The sequence below is a fragment of the Oryctolagus cuniculus genome, chromosome 13 (assembly GCF_051225735.1).
Source record: "Oryctolagus cuniculus isolate XC-2025 breed Fujian yellow rabbit chromosome 13, ASM5122573v1, whole genome shotgun sequence".
NCBI lineage: Eukaryota > Metazoa > Chordata > Mammalia > Lagomorpha > Leporidae > Oryctolagus > Oryctolagus cuniculus.
The window spans coordinates 99962044-99977455 of NC_142879.1; the positions used below are offsets into that span (position 1 = coordinate 99962044).

A 15412-nucleotide genomic window follows, 5' to 3' on the forward strand; every position below is an offset into this window, starting at 1 on the left:
CAAACATTTAGTTCACTTACTCTATACAGAACAGTTCCAGACTCTGCCGCTGGGATAGAAAATATATCTCATTTGGAGTTTTACCCTGTGGATACAATTTGAAATAGAATGAAAACCATTGGCATAGAGTCCCTTTTAAAGGTTTACCTGTTGTAGAAGCATTTGAAAGAAAGCATATTAAGGGCAAAGGTAAATATTTACTTAAATTATTAAAACATCTTGAGATTTTTTTGCTATGGCCCTGATGTCATAAAATTATATTTAAGCTATTGTGATAACTTTGAAATCATAGATACAGAGGTTAGTATGCATTGAGAGGTACATAATGTATATACTGTTAGCTTGCTTGAATTAAAGGTAGCCATTGTATATTTTAAATTACTTTAATGTTGAAATTTGTATGTAGTTTAGAAAATGGAAGGTATGGTCCGTTGAGAGTTGGCTTTAATCCTCAAGTAGGTTGGCTTATACTCAATTTCAGGGAGACGACACACACATGCCTAGTAGGATAACTCAAACAGTAGGCTTTGTAAGGCAAAAAGCCTATGAATATCATGGAGAATAAGAATTTCAGGCTTTGTTTTTAATATTTATTAATTAATTAATTTGAAAGGCAGAGTTACAGAGAGGCAGAGGCAAAGAAAGAGAGAAGTCTTCTATCTGCTGGTTCACTCTCCAAATGGCCACAGCAGCTGGAACTGCATCTATCTGGAGCCAGGAGCTTCCCTCAGGTCTCTCAGGTTGGTGTAGGGGCCCAAGGACTTGGACCATCCTCTTCTGCTTTCCCAGGCCATAGCAGAGAGCTGGATCGAAGTGAAGCAACCAGAACTCAAACCAGCACCCATATGGGATGCCGGCACTGCAGGTGGTGGCCCTACCAACTATGCCACATAGCTGGCCCCAGAATTTCCAATATAACATTTTTTCCTACTTGCATTTCCATTGAAGAAGGGGTTGATGATGAGATGTTAGGAATCTATTATTAAATGAAGGCATGAGGAATCTATTACAGCCCTCCTGCATTACTCCTTCTTTCCAGCTTATGCAGACTGAATTTACAAATGGTTTTGGTGCTTCTATCACACAGTAAATGATTTTTCCAATGTAAGCCATATTTATTCCTATTTTACTCAATGTTAGCATTAAGACTTAATGATAATGCTAACTAACATTTTTAAAAAACTTAGTTAAGGCCGGCGCCGCGGCTCACTAGGCTAATCCTCCGCCTTGCGGCGCCGGCACCCCGGGTTCTAGTCCCGGTCGGGGCGCCGGATTCTGTCCCGGTTGCCCCTCTTCCAGGCCAGCTCTCTGCTGTGGCCAGGGAGTGCAGTGGAGGATGGCCCATATGCTTGGGCCCTGCACCCCATGGGAGACCAGGAAAAGCACCTGGCTCCTGGCTCCTGCCATTGGATCAGCGCGGTGCGCCGGCCGCAGCGCGCCGGCCGCGGCGGCCATTGGAGGGTGAACCAACGGCAAAGGAAGACCTTTCTCTCTGTCTCTCTCTCTCACTGTCCACTCTGCTTGTCAAAAAAAAATTAGTTAAAATTACATTTGCATATGAAAGTGGAGACAAACTTACTAATTTATTCTACTTCTAAATATACGTAAAATTTTCTTGAGGAAATAGATGGCAGTCAAGTTAGAGAGGGCTAGTTCTTGAAAAGGAAGTTGTCATATGTAATCATTTAGGAACGGCCATCTGGAGGCATGGATGCTCTTCACTCTTCACAGTTATTTAATTATGTTCTGGGTGGCATTTCATTGCTTGGTGTCCTTTGTGGATATATCATACTGTGTACATCCAGTTGCTGAATCACAGTCATAGGCCGATTCCATATTTCAGCTGTTGTGAGTAGCACTGCCATAAACATGGAATGGAGATATCCTTTTGACGCACTGATGTCTTATCTTTTGGACGTATACCCAGTAATGGAATTGCGGGATTTTGCTCAGTTCTGTTTTGTTAGAGAGACTCCCATACTATTTTCCATAATGGTTGTGCTAATTTGCCTTCCCACAAAACACTAAAAAAATTTCACCTGTCTTGAAATCCATGCCACCCTTTGTTATTTTTTGTTTTCTTCATGATAGTCATTCTACCTGGAGTGAGATGATAATCCTATTCTGGTTTTAACTTGCATTTTTGTGTTGATTAATGATGTGGAGAATTTCTTCATGTATTATTGGACATGTGCATGTCTTCTTTTGAGATGAGTATGTTAAGTTCTTCAGCCTAGTTTAAAAATTGGTGGGTTTTTTGTTGTTGTTGTTGTTGCTTTTTTTTTCTTTTTTTTTTTTTTTTCAGCCCTGGGTTTTTTGAGTAATTATGTAGTCTGGATATTAACTCCTTTTAGAAAACCTGAGAAGTACTGTGTGGCATTGTATTGGGGACAGGTTTTGTTATTTACTTTTTGACATAGAAGCACAGGCTAGACTGGCCTGAGTCGGTGGCTCGGGGCTTCTCCCACACCAGGAATCTGAAGCAGTGTCAGTGGCCGCGGGCTTAGCAGGTTGGAGCTGGATGGACCTGATGCAAGGTGGTGGGCACCACTGGCACAGCACCCCAGCTGGCTGCATGGGGGAAGAGGCCCGGGCCCTGCTGCCCACGTGTGACTCTTGGGGGCTCGGCTGCCATGCCACTTTGTCCTGGGAGGCCCTGCTACATGCTGCTGCATTCTGGGAGCTGGGAGCCCAACAATGCCCTGCAGGTCTAAGGAGCCTGCCCTGGTCCCTGCACTGGCTGCAACCACTGGAGAATGAAACACCCCCAGATAATAGCACCCGTGGCTTGGACAAGGAGCTCAGTGACCTCCTGGAGTTCAGCATGATGTTCCTGCTGCCTGTGGCCAGTGGAAAGGGCTGGCCTGTCTCCTTGGCCAGCACACAGCTCAGAGGAACAGGTTCGGAGGACTGGCCCGGCTCAGGATCCTGGGATGCTGGCGACCAGAACACCTCCTCGTTCGACCCCAGCCAGAGCTACAGTGAAGGACCCACTTCAGTGAGTCCCACAGCAGCCTTTCTTGGTTCACATTCCTGGGACCTGGACCTGGACCTGGACTTGGAGGCAAGGGAGGCCAGTGGGGTGGGTACCTCACCTTCTGGATAGACACAGCTTTTGGTGGCTTGACTCAGGTCAGGTTCCTGACTGGCGAGCTGGCCCTGTGCAGCCCCGGGCCATTGTCCTCAGACATCAAGGGTAGCACCCAGTACAATGCCTCCTAACCTGGCAACCCTTGGGGCAGAGCCTCAGGTGGCCACTGGGCCCACAGCCCAAGAATGTCCAGAAGATTCTACGTGTTCTTCCTTCCTCATTGTACCCTCCCACCTCCACCCCAGCTTAAGTGATGACTAAGGCAAGGATGCCTGTGCCTACCCATCTGCCAAGACTCCCTGTAGCACCTGCTCTGCAGCCTTCTACTGGCCAGCCTGCACCCTTCCTTGGAGCTCTAGAGCCCTTCAGACCAGGATGGTTTCAGGCCCATGCTGGGCAGGAGCTCATCTGCCTGCCCCTTTGGATGGGCAGTGGTGATGGGTTTTGAGGCCACAGTGCATTTGGTAGCATGTACTAGGAGCATATGGACTACTAGCCACATGGAGCCGAGGTCAACAGTGGCCTCCCAGCCATGTCCACCTTCTCAGCACCCCCATAGCTGTGTACGGTGGCATCTCCAGCAACACACCACCCATCCCATCAGCGGGGCAGACAGCCTCATCGGCTCCCAAGAGACCATGGCCACCAGCAGGTATGGTCTCTTATGTTTGTTTGTTTATTTGTGTGTGTGTGTGTGTATGTGTGTGTGAGGGATTGGTTCTTCTGTCTTAAAAACTATTCAAAAGAGAAAGAAGAGAAACAGGCATGTGCCAGTTCAAACAAGAACAGATCCCATAGATGGATCAATCCCAGTATTCCTACAGCTCCTGGAACATGACCAGGCTGAAGCTGGGAAACCAAGGCTTTGAAGCACAGTTCAGGTCTCCCAAGTGGGCAACTGTGAGAGAACTACTGGAGACAGCATCAGCTGTCTCACTGGAACCATGTTTGTAGGAAGCTGGAGTCCCAGGATGAAACCCAGGCACTCTCTTATTGGACCTACATAGGCCTCTTCCTAGCCTCTTAACTGTTTGGCTAACCGCTGCAAAGAGGATGGTTCCCCTCCTCTTTCTCCCCTTAGTGAATGCCTATAAGGAATTAGTTCCTTTCGTTTTCATCCTGTAGTTACTAACTCAGTAATGTGCCAAGGACTTTACTGCTGTAGTCTATCATTCTAATAATTTTCAAGGTTTCTTTCATAAAAAAGGTTAAAAAGTGGAAAAAAGAAATGAGTTAAGGTTTTAAAAATAATTTAATAAAAAGGAAAAGTACTCCACTGAACATTTGGCCAAATATATGATTCCAAGGTGAATGTGGATGCCTTTCTTGTCCTAATGAAATTGAAACAGTTGGGGCTGTCCTTTTTTTTTTTATTTTTTTTTGTACAACCTAGATTTGAGAGGCTGATGCCTATGTCCTCAAAGTATTATATTTCAGTTGTCAAATGTAGGTACGCAAAGATTTCAGAAAATGATAACCTTGGAGAGTAGTAAATATGTGTGTCCCTGACAGCGGTTTCGTTTAGTGGTGTTTTAATGAGTGGAAACCATACATGGAAATTGATTGCAGGGAATAACTTATGATTTCCTTGCTTTTAGTAACATACGTATAAAATAATGAAGATTTGATCTATGGTAGCAACTCTACAATCATATATGTGGGCCTGACCTCTTTGATTGAAGCAGCTGCTGCATAGAGATGCAAGCACCTTCATTGAAGCATTGAAGTTAAAAGTCATGTTAGTATTCTTGTCTGCCACGTCTTAAATATATATCATTTTTTAAAAAGGAAGTATTTATTTGAAAGGCAGTTACAGAGAGGCAGAGCAGAGAGAGGGAGGTCTTCCATCTGCTGGTTCACTCCCTAGATGGCCACAGAATCTGTGCTGATCGGAAGCTAGGAGCTTCTGCAGGGTCTCCCATATGGGTGCAAGGGCCCAAGGACCCGGGCCATCTTCGATTGCCTTCACAGGCCATAGCAGCTGGATTGGAAGTGGAGGAGCTGGGACTTGAACTTGTGCCCTTATGGGATGCCAGCACTGTAGGTGGTGGCTTTACCTGCTATGCCACAGCGCCAGCCCCTAAATATGAATCTTTCTAATTTAAGTATGTTAAGTTTCAGTAAACTATTATTTGATAATTCTGAGAGAAATACAGTGGTTTTTGTACTTGAGCCCTTTCTTTTGACATTTTTTATTTTATTTTTTTTAATTGCATTTTTTAACTTTAAATTTCCAAAGTACAGCTTATGGATTACAATGGCTTCCCCCCCATAACGTCCCTCCTACCCGCAACCCTCCCCTTTCCCACTCCCTCTCCCCTTCCATTCACATCAAGATTCATTTTCGATTCTCTTTATATACAGAAGATCAGTTTAGCATACATTAAGTAAAGATTTCAACAGTTTGCTCCCACACAGAAACATAAAGTGAAAACTAATAGATGATTTTTTAAATGATGATGAAACCAGATCAGACCTATTGTCATGTTTAATCCCAGTGAGAGTCAAGTTGGGAATTGATAATTTCTTCTTCTATTTTTTTGTTTTTACAGATGATCAGTTTAGTAGGCATTAAGTAAAGATTTCAACAGTTTGCACCCCCATAGAAACACAAAGTGAAATATACTGTTTGAGTACTCGTTATAGCATTAAGTCTCAATGTACAGCACATTAAGGAAAGAGATCCTACATGAGGAGTAAGTGCACAGTGACTCCTGTTGTTCACTTTACAAATTGACACTCCTGTTTATGGCATCAGTAATCTCCCTATGCTCCAGTCATGAGTTTCCAAGGCTATGGAAGCCCCTTGAGTTCTCCGACTCTTATCTTGTTTAGACAAGGTCATAGTCAAAGTGGAGGTTCTCTCCTCCCTTCAGAGAAAGGTACCTCCTTCTTTGAAGACCTGTTCTTTCCACTGGGATCTCACTCACAGAGATCTTTCATTTAGGTGTTTCTTTTCTTTTCTTTATATATATTTTTTTTTTTTTTTTTTTTTTTTTTTTTTTTTTTTGCCAGAGTGTCTTGGCTTTCCATGCCTGAAATACTCTCATGGGCTTTTCAGCCAGATCCGAATGCCTTTAGGGCTGATTCTGAGGCCAGAGTGCTATTTAGGATATACGCCATTCTGTGAGTCTGCTGAGTATCTCGCTTCCCATGTTGGATCACTCTCCCCTTTATTTATTCTATTGGTTAGTATTAGCAGGTACTAGACTTGTTTATGTGCTCCCTTTGACTCTTAGTCCTTTCATTATGATCAATTGTGATCTGAAATTGATTACTTGGACTAGTGAGATGGCATTGGTACATGCTACCTTGATGGGATTGAATTGCAGTCCCCTGGTATGTTTCTAACTCTACCATTTGGGGCAAGTCAGCCTGAGCATGTCCCAAATTGTACATCTCTTCCCTCTCTTATTCCCACTCTTATGTTTAACAGGGATCACATTTCAGTTAAATTTCAACACTTAAGAATAACTGTGTATTAATTACAGAATTAAACCAGTCCTATTAAGTAGAACAGACAAAAAAAAAACTACTAAGAGGGATAATGTATTAAGTTGTTCATTAACAGTCAGGGCTATGCTGATCAAGTCACCGTTTCGCATAGTGTCCTCTTCATTTCAACAGGTTTCCTTTTTGGTGTTCAGTCAGTTGTCACCGATCAGGGAGAACATATGGTATTTGTCCCTTTGGGACTGGCTTATTTCACTCAGCATGATGTGTTCCAGATTCCTCCATTTTGTTGCAAATGACTGGATTTCATTGTTTCTTACTGCGGTGTAGTATTCTAAAGAGTACATATCCCATAATTTCTTTATCCAGTCTACCGTTGATGGGCATTTGGGTTGGTTCCAGGTCTTGGCCATTGTGAATTGTGCTGCAATAAAATTAGGGTGCAGGCCGCTTTTTTGTTTGCCAATTTAAATTCCTTTGGGTAAATTCCAAGGAGTGGGATGGCTGGGTCGAACGGTAGGGTTATCTTCAGGTTTCTGAGGAATCTCCAGACTGACTTCCAGAGTGGCTTGACCAGTTTGCATTCCCACCAACAGTGGGTTAGTGTCCCTTTTTCCCCACATCCTCGCCAGCATCTGTTGTTGGTAGATTTCTGCATGTGAGCTATTCTAACTGGGGTGAGGTGAAACCTCATGGTGGTTTTGATTTGCATTTCCCTGAGTGCTAGTGATCTTGAACATTTTTTCATGTGCCTGTTGGCCATTTGGATTTCCTCTTTTGAAAAATGTCTATTGAGGTCCTTGGCCCATCTCTTAAGTGGGTTGTTTGTTTTGTTTTTGTGGAGTTTCTTGATCTCTTTGTAGATTCTGGTTATTAACCCTTGATCTGTTGCATAGTTTGCAAATATTTTTTCCCATTCTGTCGGTTGTCTCTTCACTCTCCTGACTGTTTCTTTTGCAGTACAGAAACTTCTCAATTTGATGCAATCCCAATAGTTTATTTTGGCTTTGACTGCCTGTGCTTCCTGGGTCTTTTCCAGAAATTCTTTGCCTGTGCCGATATCTTGAAGGGTTTCTCCAATGTTCTCTAATAACTTGATGGTGTCAGGTCGTAGATTTAGGTCTTTAATCCATGTTGAGTGGATTTTTGTGTAAGGTGTAAGGTAGGGGTCTTGCTTCATGATTCTGCACGTGGAAATCCAATTTTCCCAGCACCATTTATTGAATAGACTGTCCTTGCTCCAGGAATTGGTTTTAGATCCTTGATCAAATATAAGTTGGCTGTAGATGTTTGGGTGGATTTCTGGTGTTTCAATTCTGTTCCATTGGTCTATCCATCTCTTTCTGTACCAGTACCATGCCCTTTTGATTACAACTGCCATGTAGTATGTCCTGAAATCTGGTATTGTGATGCCTCCAGCTTTGTTTTTGTTGTACAAGATTGCTTTAGCTATTCGAGGTCTCTTGTGTCTCCATATAAATTTCAGCACCATTTTTTCCAGATCTGAGAAGAAGGTCTTCGGTATCTTGATTGGTATTGCATTGAATCTATAAATTGCTTTTGGGAGAATGGACATTTTGATGATATTGATTCTTCCAATCCATGAGCATGGAAGATTTTTCCATTTTTTGGTATCCTCTTCTATTTCTTTCTTTAAGGTTTTGTAATTTTCATCGTAGAGATCTTTAACGTCCTTGGTTAAGTTTATTCCAAGGTATTTGATTGTTTCTGTAGCTATTGTGAATGGGATTGATCTTAGAAGTTCTTCCTCAGCCATGGCATTGTCTGTGTATACAAAGGATGTTGATTTTTGTGCATTGATTTTATACCCTGCTACTTTGCCAAAATCTTCTATGCGTTGCAATAGTCTTTTAGTAGAGTTCTTTGGGTCCCCTAAATAAAGAATCATATAATCTGCAAAGAGGGATAGTTTGAGTTCTTCCTTCCCAATTTGTATCCCTTTAATTTCTTTTTCTTGCCTAATAGCTCTGGCTAGAATTTCCAGAACTATATTGAATAGCAGTGGTGAGAGTGGGCATCCCTGTCTGGTACCAGATCTCAGTGGAAATGCTTTCAACTTTTCCCCATTCAATAGGATGTTGGCTGTGGGTTTTTCATAGATTGCTTTGATTGTATTGAGGAATGTTCCTTCCAAACCCAGTTTGCTTAGAGTTTTCATCATGAAAGGGTGTTGTATTTTATCAAATGCTATCTCGGCGTCTATTGAGAGAATCATATGGTTTTTCTTCTGCAGTCTGTTAATGTGGTGTATCACATTGATTGTCTTGTGCACATTAAACCATCCCTGCATACCAGGGATAAATCCCACTTGGTCTGGGTGGATGATCTTTCTGATGAGTTGTTGCATTCTGTTGGCGAGAATTTTATTGAGGATTTTTGCATCTATGTTCATCAGGGATATTGGTCTGTAATTCTCTTTCCATGCTGCATCTTTTTCCGGCTTAGGAATTAAGGTGATGCTGGCTTCATAGAAAGAATTTGGGAGGATTCCCTCTTTTTCGATTGTTCTGAATAGTTTGAGAAGAATTGGAGTCAGTTCTTCTTTAAATGTCTGGTAGAATTCAGCAGTGAATCCATCTGGTCCTGGGCTTTTCTTTGTTGGGAGGGCCTTTATTACTATTTCAATTTCTGTTTCAGTTATGGGTCTATTTAGGTTTTCGATGTCTTCCTGGTTCAATTTAGGTAGGTTGCATGTGTCCAGGAATCTATCCATTTCTGATAAGTTTCCCTGTTTGCTGGCATACAAGTCCTTGTAGTAATTTCTGATGATTCTTTTTATTTCTGTGGTGTCTGTTGTTACGTTTCCTTTTTCATCTCTGATTTTATTGATTTGGGTCTTTTCTTTTTTTAGTTAGTTGGGCCAATGGGGTGTCAATTTTGTTTATTTTTTCAAAAAAGCAGCTCCTCGTTTGGCTGATTTTTTTGTAATTTTTTTTAGATTCAATCATGTTGATTTCTTCTCTGATTTTACTTATTTCTCTTCTCCTACTAGATTTGGGTCTGGTTTGCTGTAGGTTTTCTAGATCCTTGAGGTGAATAGAAAGCTCATCTATTTGGTGCCTTTCCAATTTCTTGATGTAGGCACCTAGTGATATAAACTTTCCTCTTAACACTGCTTTTGCTGCGTCCCATAAGTTTTGGTATGTTGTGCTGTTATCCTCATTTACTTCCAGAAAATTTTTGATTTCTCTTTTAATTTCTTCTATGACCCATTGTTCACTTAGGAGCATGTTGTTCAATCTCCATGTATTTGTGTATGCTCTAGGGATTCCTGAGTTGCTAATTTCCAGCTTCATTCCTTTATGGTCTGAGAAGCTGCATGGTATGATTCTAATTCTTTTGAATTTGCTGAGACTTGCTTTATGGCCTAGGATGTGGTCAATCCTAGAGAAGGTTCCATGTACTGCTGAGAAGAATGTAAAATCTTTAGCTGTAGGATTGAAAGTTCTGTATATATCTGTTAGATCCATTTGGGCTATAGTGTCGTTTAAATCTACTGTATCCTTGTTGATCTTCTGTCCTGTTGATCTGTCTATTTCTGAGAGTGGAGTATTGAAGTCCCCCAGTACTATTGTATTGGGGTCTAAGTCTCCCTTTAAGTCTGTTAACAAATCTTTTAGATAAACCGGTGCCCTGTAGTTAGGTGCATATACATGGATAATTGTTATATCTTCTTGTTGTATTGATCCCTTAATCATTATATAGTGTCCCTCTTTGTCTCTCTTAACAGTTTTTGTGGTAAAGTTTATGTTGTCCGATATTAAGATGGCTACACCCGCTCTTTTTTCATTTCTGTTTGCATGGTATATCTTTTTCCAGCCTTTCACTTTCAGTCTGTATGGATCTTTGTTGGAAAGATGTGTTTCTTGTAAGCAGCAAATAGATGGGTTTTGTTTCTTAACCCAATCAGCCAATCGGTGTCTTTTAAGTGGACAGTTCAGGCCATTAACATTCAATGTGACTAATGATAAGTGGTAAATTTGCACTGCCATTTGCCAAAGATAAGTTGTAATATATGCTTTGAATTCCCTGTGATCTTTTGCTGTGAGGTTTCCTTCCTTTACCTTCTTTCATATTGATGACAGTGTTTCTGTGTTTCTGTGTGTAACACATCTTTAAGCATCTTTTGCAGGGCTGGACGCCCATTTTAGGATCTTTTCTTTATGTTTCACTGTGGAGAGTTTAATTACAACGTGTCGTGGTGAGGATCTCTTTTGGTCATGTTTATTAGGAGTTCTGTGAGCTTCCTGTACTAGGATTTCTCTGTCCTTCTCCAAACCTGGGAAATTTTCTGCTAATATCTCACTAAAAAGGCCTTCTAATCCTTTCTCCCTCTCCATGCCTTCAGGAACTCCTAGAACCCGAATGTTGGTTTTTTTAATAGTATCCTGAAGATTCCTGACAATTTGTTTTAGATTTCTAATTTCCTCTTCTTTTCTTTGGTCTGACTGTATCCTTTCCTGTTCTGTCTTCTAAGTCTGATATTCTCTCTTCTGCTTCACCCATTCTGTTTGTAAGGCTCTCAATTGTGTTTTTCATTTGATCTATTGAATTCTTCACTTCATTGTGATTTCTCGTCACTATCACAGTTTCCTGTTGTACTAGTTGTTTCGTTTCATTTTGATTCCTCCTTAATATTTCATTTTCACGAGAGAGATTTTCTACCTTGTCCATTAAGGATTTCTGTAGTTCAAGAATTTGTTTTTGAGAACTTCTTAATGTTCTTACCAATTTTTTGAGATCTGCTTCTTGCATTTCTTCTATCTCATCATCTTCATAATCTTGAATTGGGGTGTCTTTTTCATTTGGGGGCGTCATGGTGACTTCCTTGTTTTTATTACCTCGGTTTTTGCGTTTGTTATTTGGCATATTGGAGATATTTGGTTTCTTCACTGTGGTGCTTTTTCTTGTTATACTATGACTCTAGATTAAGTGGGCTGTCTGTTTTTGATGGAGCCTTAGAGGCTTGAGATGGGTGTGGCCTAGAGCTCTCTTTGGTGTGCCAAAGGTGACACTCCCAGGTTAGGCGTGGTAGATCTCTCTCTCTTTCTTTCTTTTTTTGATTCAAAAGGGAAGTAATTCCGCACAGCTGAACGAAGTTGGAGTTAGTTAGCAGGCCAATGATATACCCACAGGAGCCAGAGATCGGAAGCTCTTTCCCAAGGACCACACAGGGAATTTGTTCTGCCCTCAGAGTGGGCTCAAAATCTCCTTCAGTCTCCCACTGGGTTGCCAAAGTTACGGAATTGTAGCGTCTCTGGAGAGTACTCATGTGAATTCTGTGAGTTCTGTCCCCCACCGTCTCTTTTTTCACAGTCTCGGTTCAGTAGCACCACAGATTTACTAGGTCCTAATCTCCTGTTAATTCGCCCCACCCAGAGTCAGGTTTTTCTGCTAGGCTCAGGGCCGGTGCAGACCTGAGGTCGCTCTGCTTATGACGTATCTCCAAGATGGCGCTTGCTCTTTGTCTTGCTCGCCCTTGAGAGGTGAGCGGAGAGAGAGAAACCCTTGTCCATACCAGTCACCTTTTTTTTTTTTCTCTCTCTCTCTCTTCCATTTAGCCTGGTGAACTTTCCCCCCCCGGGGGTCGTTCCCTCCAGTCTCCTCTCTCCGCTTGCCTGCGGGTGTCTCGGGCTATTGAGGTTCGGCTCACCTCGCGTTCCAGCGCTGGTGTGTTGAGTCTGCCGCTGGTGTCCCAAACTGTGGGCTCCCACGCTCTCCATGCAGGTCCACTGTGAATCACGGGTTCCAGAAGAGTTTCTTCTGCTGTTTCCTCCCCTACTTTTCCTTGAACCTGCAGTATCTCCACTTTTATCAAACTGTCTCTCCCCGGACTATCAGTGTGCTCCCTTCCTATTCTGCCATCTTGAGAAGGCCTCTTTTGACATTTTAAGTATTGTGACCCTGAATGAATTGTGTTGTTGAATACCAGCTATGTGCTAGTGAAGATAGACAATGAATATACAAGTTGAGGGCTGCTATTAATATACTTGTTACTCACTATGTTGCCAATTCATCTTGTAATCGGTGTTCTTTTCCATGTGTTTTTGTCTGTCACTACAGCTAAAGAAGTAAATAAGTCATGGCACGCTTAACAAAAAGACAACAGGCAGATACAGAAGCTATCCAGCATCTTTGGGCATCCATTGAGATCATAAGGAACCAGAAGCAAATCGCCAACATTGACTGTATTACAAGGTAAGTAAAGCAAAAATACCCTGTAATATTTCATGTAAAGCTCTCCAAAATGCCTGTCTTTTCTGGTAGCCTACACGTGTTAGAGCTGAAGTCACTTTTTTGTCTTGTAGAAATACACTGTTGTTCAGAAAACAAACACAGCAACATACATAAGTAACCTGTATTTATTCATTTTAAATAAAAATATTATAAGTACTATTTATAATTGCTTATTAGCTATCAAGAATTTTTTATTTTTATTCACTTTTTATAAAAATACTATAAGGACTATTTATAATTGCTTATTAGCTATCAAGAAATTTTTTTAACTTTTATTTATTTAAATATAAATTTCCAAAGTACAGCTTATGGATTACAATGGCCCCCCCCCATAACTTCCCTCCCACCCGCAGCCCCTCCCATCTCCCGCTCCCTCTCCCATTCCATTCACATCAAGATTCATTTTCAATTATCTTTATATACAGAAGATCAATTTAGTATATATTAAGTAAAGATTTCATCAGTTTGCACCCACACAGAACATTAAGTGTAAAATACTGTTTGAGTACTAGTTAAGCTATCAAGAATTTTTAACACTTGGCAACTTTATTTGCAGAGTGTTAAAGAAAAGTGATAGTCATACATGTCTTTGAATATTTCTGATTAAAGAAGTATTTACTCGGTCTTATTTTGTTAGGGGTTGCTTGTTGAATTTTAGCAAATATCAACATTAACATATTTTAATGATCTTTTTTGTTTTTTATCTGTAAATGGGATGAGCTGAGATATATATAGTTTTTATACATTATATATATAGTTATATATATTTTAGGTTTGTTTATTTATTTGAAAGAGTTAGAGAGAGGGAGAGACAGAGATCTTTCATCTGCCAGTTCATTCCCCAAGTGACCCCAGTGGCCAGGGCTGGGCCAGGCCGAAGCCAAGAGCCAGAAGGTTCTTCTGTGTCTCCCACATTGGTTGCAGGGGCCCAAGCACGTAGGCCTCCCTCTGCTGCTTTCCCCGGCCATCAGCAGGGAGCTGAATTGGCACGGAAGTAGTTGGGAGCCAGCACACAGATGGGATATCGGCATTGAAGGCAGCAGCTTAAACTGCTGTGACAAAAGGCTGGCCCCATATACTTTTAGATTTCTTAAGTCTTCCTTTAATTCCTAGAATTAAACTTGGTGTAGAGTTCTGATATTTGAACATATTAATGTATTAGTATTTATTAATTTATATTTAATAGTGGACCATATTTTAGTACTCCTGTGGAAAACTTTTTCTATTTTTTTCTTTTAAGTTGCTATTCCGGTTTACTCCCCAAATGCTGGCAATGGCTGGCAGTGTCGGGGTAGCATGGGGTGTCGTGGGAGAGCAGGGATGTGCAGTTCGTCTGTGGGCAGCCGAGGAGAAGGATGCAGTGGCGGTAGCGGGGACTCTGGGGAAGTGTCTGGCGGTCAGTGAAGGAATGCAGGTATGTACTGTCAGTGACGTTGGGGCTCCCTGGTCCCCCACTCCCCTTGGTGAGAGAGACTTCCACTTCCCTGCCCGCTGGACCCCCGGCTCAAGTGTCCCTCCCCTTCCCCACGGCCAGGTCTACTCACCGTTTGTTGATGCCCTGTAAGAAGAGTGGGGTCTGCCTAGCAGTCCCAAGTTCATGGCCACTCAGAGGGCCAGCGGCAAAGCACTGGCCTGCTAAGAAAGTTAGAGAAAACCTGGGCTGGCCGCGGCCTCAGGCAGGTCAGCGTGGGAGTGGCGTCCCTTGCGCCGTAGGCATCAGCGTCGGTGCCTGTGGGGTGTCTGCCTACATGAGGCCTTGGCGTTGGTAGTATCGGCAGAACTGGCGGGGAAGCGCAGTTCAGTGGCCGGCCACGGAGAGAAGGATGCGGTGGCAACAATTTGGGAAGAGTTGGGCGGTTGGCCAGGAAGAGCAGGTGTGTACTGGTGGCAGTGGTGACATTTTGGACAGCAATGGCTAAGCAGGCAGTGGTGGTGGTGGAGAAGCGTTGGGGCAGAGAAGCAGAAGACTTCGGCGGTGGCTGCCTGTCTGGCAGCAGTGGGGAACCAAGGGGCGGCAGGGGCCGCAGGTCTGTGTCCTCCGGCAGGGGCTTCAGTGTCGGTAGCAGAGGCCTTGGAGGCGTCAGCATCAGCCTTGCATGGGGCGTCATGCTCGGGGAAGCACAGTTCTGCAGTGGGCAGCAGAGAGGAAGGATGGGGCAGCAGTGGCGACTGCATATCTGTGGCCGTCTGTGAGGCAGCAAAGATCTGCATCCTTGACAGCAACGAGTAGCAGCACAGTGGCAGTGAGGTGGGCAGTGGGGAAGCATCCGGCGTCCTGGGTGGGGAAGTGTGGCTCCGTGTTGCTGTTGGTGAGGATTGCGGCATTCTGGGCGGGCAGGGGAGCAGAAGTCTTCAGCGGCGGGATCCAGGCCGTGGCGGCAGCTCTGCTCAGTTCCGTGTTGGCCAGCAGCGGTGGCAGCCTCAGTGTCCAGGTGGGTAGCGATGTGGGTGTGGGCATCAGCGTCGCGTGGAGCATCATGGGCAGGGAAGCGCAGTTCTGCAGTGGGCAGCGGAGAGGAAGGATGAGGCAGCAGTGACTCTGCGAAGCATGGGGTGGTCGGCGACAGGGACACTTTGAGCAGCAGGGGTAAAGTGGGTGGTGGCAGCAAC

At 43.1% G+C, this 15412-nt stretch overlaps 1 long non-coding RNA gene across 3 annotated transcripts in view; it reads left to right on the top strand.

Moving 5' to 3' along the window:
- The window catches only part of LOC127489249 (uncharacterized), a 55574-nt gene that overhangs the window by 22162 nt on the left and 18000 nt on the right, over positions 1-15412 (top strand). For 2 of the 3 annotated variants that reach the window (XR_016219217.1, XR_016219219.1), the window contains exons 1-2: positions 11940-12051; positions 12629-12763. This is a non-coding gene — a long non-coding RNA (uncharacterized LOC127489249). Of the gene's footprint in view, positions 1-11939; positions 12052-12628; positions 12764-15412 lie in introns of those variants that run through there. The other variant, XR_016219220.1, reaches the window with a different exon arrangement.